At 38.7% G+C, this 6564-nt stretch overlaps 1 non-coding gene across 1 annotated transcript; it reads right to left on the bottom strand.

Annotated features, from left to right (window-relative positions):
- Nucleotides 1-1679: 1679 nt before the first annotated feature.
- Nucleotides 1680-1783, bottom strand: LOC115068764. The gene has a single exon (XR_003848108.1). It is a non-coding gene; the product is annotated as a U6 spliceosomal RNA (small nuclear RNA).
- Between the last annotated feature and the right edge of the window lie 4781 nt (nt 1784-6564).

Below are 6564 nucleotides of genomic sequence, written 5' to 3'. Positions count from 1 at the left end.
CTCTATTGGCAATTTGGGTAACCTCTTCAGAGGATGGTGTGATAAGAATAGGAGGTAGGAATTGGCTAGGCAGTTAGGGTTAAAAGACCCCAAAGAAAAGTAGCCAGTTTCTTGGCTAAAACTCACAATGTCCTTGGGCCTCTTAGCAACAAAACTCTGTTCCAAAGGCCAAAAATGTTGAAATATTTGGGAACTTTTATCTAATCCTTAAAAGATTTTGCTTATATCTAATCCTTAAAAGATTTTAGGGTTACCTCTTCAGAAGGGGGAATGTTAGAGTAGCCAAAAGCCCCATAAAAAATAAGAGTGCATGAAGTTATCAGAAAAAAGTGGTGGGGAGATATGGGAGGAGTTAGAGGGGAGGGAGTGGGCATGGATTTGGTCAAAACACCTTATATGCATGTATGAAATTCTCAATAAATGATTTATTTTTTTTTTAAAAAGAGCAGCAACAAACATGTATGCACAAGTATCTCTGCCACATGATTAATCCTTTGGGTATAGGCCAAGGAGTGGTATAATCAGGTCATATGGAAGGTTTATTTTTAGTTTTTAAGAATTCTTTGCAATACACACATACACACAAAATAAAAATAATAATAATAAACATTAAAAAAATATTTTTAAAAACGAATTCTCCACACTGCTTTCCTTATGGGTTGCACGAGTTTGCAGCCCCACCAGCAGTGGATGAGTGTTCCCCTTTCCCCACATCCTCTCCAACATTTGGTATAATTTGTTCTCTTGATCTTAGCCAGTCTCACTGGGGTAAGATGAAATCTTAAAGTGGTTTTAATTTGCATTTCCCTATGTACTAGCGATGTTGGACACTTTTCAAGATGATTCTTAGTCATCTTTGTTTCTTCTTTTGAGAACTCTCTATTTAGGTCTTCAACCCATCTTTTAATTCAGTCGTTTTTTTCTTGATTTCTTTGTTTTTGAGTTCTTTTTATATTTTGAATAGTAAACTCCTGTCAGATATGTCACTGGTGAAGATTTTCTCCATTCTGTGGGTTTTCTCTTCACTTATTTGGTTGTTTCTTTTGCCATATGAAACCTTTTTAGTTTAATGAGGTTCCACTTGTTGATTGTTGACCTTAATTCCTGAGCAACTAATGTCAGATTTAGAAAGTCCTTTCCTACACCTATATCTTGTAGGTTATTGCCAATGTTTTCTTCTAACAGTTTCAGAGTTTCAGGCTTCACATTGAGGTCTTTGGTCCGTTTGGAATTGACTTTTGTGTAGGGTGAAAGATAGGGTTTTAGTTTAGTTCTTCTACAGTTGGAGATCCAGTTTTGCCAGCTCCATTTGCTGAACATGCTGTCTTTCCGCCAGTGAATGTTTTGACCCCTTTGTCAAATATCAGGTACTCATATTTAGGTCTTCAATTATGTTCCATTGATCTATGTGTCTATTTCTGTGTCAGTACCATGCTTTTTTATGACTATAGCTCTGTAATATAGTTTGAGGATTCATATAGTATTTCTCCCAGCATTGCTCTTTGTGCTTAGGGTTGCTTTGGCTATCTGGAGTCTTTTGTGTCTCCATATGAATTTTTGGATTTATTTTTCTAATTCTGTGAAAAATGTCATAGGGATTTTATTGGGATTGCATTAAATCTGTGTATTGTGTTTGGCATTATGATCATTTTCACAATATTAATTCTTCCAATCCATGAAAAACTATGGAATGCTTTATGAATTTGTATCTCATCCTTGCACAGGGGCCATGCTAATCTCTGTATCATTCCAATTTTATTATATATGCTGCCGAAGCAAGCACCTCTTCTTTTTTTAAATTTTTGCATCCACTTAAATTAAGCTTCTCAGATAAGGACCTTGTTTACCTTTTTGCATGCTGGCCCTGATGCTATTTCTTCCTTTGCAACTTTCTAAGATCTTTGGTATCGAACAAATTAAACAAAAACAACAACAACAACAAAAAAAATAGGAGGATCAGGAAGAGTGGGAAAAAGTAATTTTCAAGGGATTACACTGTAAAGCTCACTGAACACTAGCATATAGGGAATTCAGAGATGGAACAGCATCCTCAAAAGAGTGTTAGCTGGGCCGGCTTTAAATCACTGTTTCTAAATTGTCTTTCAAGCAACTCAGTTCTCAACAAAATCATCCTCAGGAAAGTTAGCACCTGTGACCCACAAAATTAGAGAAGACTAAAAGCCTTCATGATGCCACTGATTCTTACCTCAATTGTCAGTCCATGGTGTGAACTGTGTAGAACTCAATGGGAGAAACCAGAACAAACAGCTCATCTGTGTCTGTGCCCATCAGGCCACTGGGACAAACCAGTAAACAGTGGAAATATGAGGCCATGCTTCTCATAAATAAGAAATCATAATCATTAAGTTCTAGTTGCGATACAAGGTATTAAGGCTTTTTATTTGTTTTAACAGATACTTGTTATCCAGTCTCTCATGGTGAACTCCAAATTGTAGATTTAGGCATCTAACAGATGTATCATTTCAATGATTGCCTTATAAACAAATCATTAAGAAGTTTAGTTTGATGTGGGAATGCAGCTCTGTTACAGAGTACGTACCTAGAATGCACAGGCTCTAGGTTCGACCCCTGGCACTTTATAAATAAGATGTGCATGGTGGCACAAGCCTGTAAAATCAGTAGTTACGGAGTCCAGTTTTTACATTTTATTGTGTTTTGGATATTTACTTCTGTCAGATCAAACAGACATGTCAGTATGTCAGATAACCTATATGGCATATTTTTCAGTATTCTAAGACAAATATTGTTCAAAATTAAGTTTCTCACATTCTTCATTTTGAAAATGGCCTGCATGGCAAAGGTGTGTTCTCAGTTCTGTTCAAAGGATTAAACTGTAGCTGTGGTTAGATACTGTTTATCACATATGCTGTGCTACAGTACGAATGTTTCCAGATTCAAGATCAGAAACGGGTATTTGGGGAAAGAAATAAGCTGCCAAGGAACCAAGTCTGTGTGACAAGATTTGATGACATTTAAAACGGCTCTTGTTCCTCCAAACCCTGTAAGTTGCAGGAGGCCTGAAAAAGTTAACTGGCCTCAGAGGCCAGTTTCTATGCTCAGATCATCTGTGACTCCCCTAGAGGATAGGAAGGAAAGAAGTTGCTGGAAGGTGGCTGGGGTCTGGGGAATAGGAAGAGGACCTAACCAGGTACTTCTAACTCCTCAGGGTGGGAGGCCTTACAACGTGCACCCAAGAGCATCTCAGAATTTTCCTGGAGCTTGTTTGTGGCCCTGTACTGGACTGTGCTTTCTACCCTTCTCTCCCAGCAGGAGTGATCACTGTGGTTCCTCTATTTGTTTTCACTAGGTCCTGCGGATCTGATGATGCCATCACCTGAGCATTGTGGAGACTCCTGAGCTGGGTGGCTGTGGATGGACAGCGTGTGGAGCTATCTCTTTCAGGTGTGTTGAGTGTTTTATGTGGACGAGGAGAGCAGAGAATAGCCAAGGAGTTGAGGTGGTCATGGCTCTGCACACACCATGTGCTATTCGCATTTGTAACTTGTCATCAGGTAAAGGCGGTGGAATAGGTCCTGATCTTTGGTAGTGACCATCTTTCCTCTTCCTAGTACCCAGAGCTCTCTAGGGACAGGGCTGTTACATAAATACCTTTATGTAACAAAGAAACAGTAATTTGAAACTTTTTAGGTAGGACATATTATATTCTTTTATTTCAAAGTTTAAAAGACTAATGCTTTAATTTTTTTCTCAATATATATTTTTATTGAATTTTTGTGCGTTTCCTTTAAAAAACTTTTTATTATTTTTATTTTATCTGTGTGTTTTGTGTGCATTGCCTGCATGTGTGTAAGTGCACCATGTCATACAACACCCATGGAGGTCAGAAGAAGGCATTGGATCCCCATGGAACTGGAGTTACAGTTGTTAGCCTCTATGTGAGTGCTGGGAATAGAACCCGGGTCCTCAGCAAGAGCAGCCAGTGCTCTTAACTGCTGAGCCATCTTTCCAGCCCCTGAAATTTTGTGCATTTCATATAGTACATCTTAATCATATTTAGACTCCCATCACATCTACACCCTGCATAGTCCTCCCTACTGGATTTCATGAATTCTGTGATATGTGTTAAGGCTTACTGAGTCAAGTTTGTGTCCCCAGTTGTCCATCATTGTGAGTTCATCCACTGGAGCCTGGTCAGCCTATCCAGCATCGCTCCCTTAAAGATCGACTCTCCCTCACCCAACAGTTATCAGCTGCCTTAACCAAAGTTGGGGCTTCTTGCCCATTTCCCCAGTTCTAAGCTGGGATTTTGTCTGGGTTGAGTTGCATGGGTCTCATGCCCGCTGTCACCATTGTTGTAAGAGAAAAGGGATACCGAGTGCAGGGGCCTAGACTCAAATGGTTCCTCTAGTGACAAAGACAAGTAATTTCTCAAAACATTTTGTTGTTGTTGTTCTTTGAAGTGGATACTCCAAAATGAAAAGGAAAACAAATTCAGGACACCCTGGTATATGGAAATTAAAAGGAGACAAAGACATCAAGGAGCCATTAGAGTATATTTTGCCTGGATAATACAGCTTTGCACTGCTTCAGAACATGGGAATAAAGGGGGCAAACTCATAACTGCACTTTTGTCATTGGAAGGGAGAACAGATATGGTAAGCATTAGTGCTCTATACTAAATAGAATTATTTTCAATGGAAAAAATAAAATAGTCTTGTAAGCAGCACACTTTACTGAAGATTATTATGCCACTTGATTATATATACAGTTTAATAGTAAATATATAGGTAGGGTTTCTAAGATTTTACAGTAAAATAAACAGACAAAATATGCATTAATCCAGTATTAAGACAATTTAGGTGTATGTTACATAGCAAACAATTGCCTTGTATTGAGAAGAGGGTTTTAGTCTTCACGGTCTGTGAAAACAGACGTGGCAAATGCATAACTTTAGACTCACTTAGAATATGTGCAGTTATTTTAGTATTGTGCATAATAAGAGTTTAGTTGTATAAAACTGAGCACAGTGAAGTGTTAAGATATTTCCTAGGATTAAACTAATCCTTCTCTTACATGAAGAAAAGAGTTGCCAAGAAACTCTATTTTTAACAGCCACTTGAGAGACAAGATGAGACTTATAAAAATCTCTTTCAAGAAGTTTTCCAGTACAACAGTTTACACCCAACACACACACAGAAATGCATTTTAAAAAGTTTGCCTCTGCCAAGTGACAAAGTCTGACTTGCTGGAGTTGCATCACGATTTTAAAACATGTTTCAGATGCTGCTTGTCACACAGAGGTGCCAATCAATGTAGGACTGTTGTTTTGACTTAGAAACTCAGTGAGTTGCATTCCATTTGAGTTTGCATAGAATCATTTCAGTATCAAACTTAGACAATTTCAGGGCTGGGGAGATGGCTTAATGGGTAAGAGTCTTACTGTGCAATTGGAATGACCTGAGTTTGAATCTCCAGTATGAATATCTTCACACGGTACTTGTAATAGATGCAGCCATAACACTCTTTCTCAATGACTACATCATATAACGAATATTACCCAATGTTAACAGTGAAGGTTTTAAAAGTAAATTAATCTAAAATTGAGAAATGATTTTCTTGGTTTTGAACTGTGAACTTCATATAGAAATGCTCTGCAGTAGACAAATGGTTTCCATTTTCAGCAAAAAAAGAAAAAGAAAAAAGAGAAAAAAACTTAAAGGAGCCTTCGTGCTGACCATTTAGGAGAATTTTGTAAGAAATGGTACTAACAGAGCAATTTTGATTTTATTACCTGCAGTTCCAACTTTGTTTGTATCAAAGTAAGTGCCAAGTGGATTAACCCTTTTGCAGATAATTACAGACATCCTAAAAATGAAAAAGCCTTGGGAAATAGCTTGGTCAACAAAGCACTGGCTGTGTAAGCAGGAAGAGCTGAGTTCAAGCCCCAGACCCATGTGAAAATACTGGGCATGGTGGTACAAGCAAAATTCTACCATTAGAGAATCAAAGACAGTCATTGCTTTGTGCTCCATGGTCAGCAATCTAGCCAGCCTTTGTGAGCTGAAAGCCAGTGAGACACTACCTAAAAAAAGAGACGGATTACTTCTGAGGAATCAGGCCTGAGGCTGGTCTCTGACTTCCAAAGGGACACACACACACACACACACACACACACACACACACACGCACCCACGCACATACATACACAGGAAAAAACAAGAAAAAAACCCGCGGGCACTGGAAAGAACCCTGTAGCAGGTAGACCGAGGAGCTGACAGTTGAAGAGAACTACACAGTGATAATTGGTTTTTTTGTTTTCTTTTTAATTTGAGACTGTTGCTGGCTCCTAGTCTGTGCAGATCACTAAGCGGCTAAATTTTTTGCGGAAAGCCCACAGATTTTCTGACTTACGAATCAGTGTTCAGAGTCTGCAGCAGCCCCACCTGCTGGGAAGTGAGAAGGTCGGGGACAGTTAGAGTGGAGAGCTCTACATTTTGTTCTTGTGACTGCTTGTTATGATAATTAACAAATGAGCCTTCTATAACCCAAGATCGATTGGGAAAACATGCTAAACCAAGATGG

This window comes from Nannospalax galili, unplaced genomic scaffold (genome assembly GCF_000622305.1).
Source record: "Nannospalax galili isolate Female #2095 unplaced genomic scaffold, S.galili_v1.0 scaffold209, whole genome shotgun sequence".
Lineage (NCBI taxonomy): Eukaryota > Metazoa > Chordata > Mammalia > Rodentia > Spalacidae > Nannospalax > Nannospalax galili.
Note: the sequence above shows the minus strand (reverse complement) of the source record. Positions and strands in the feature narration are given on the sequence as shown.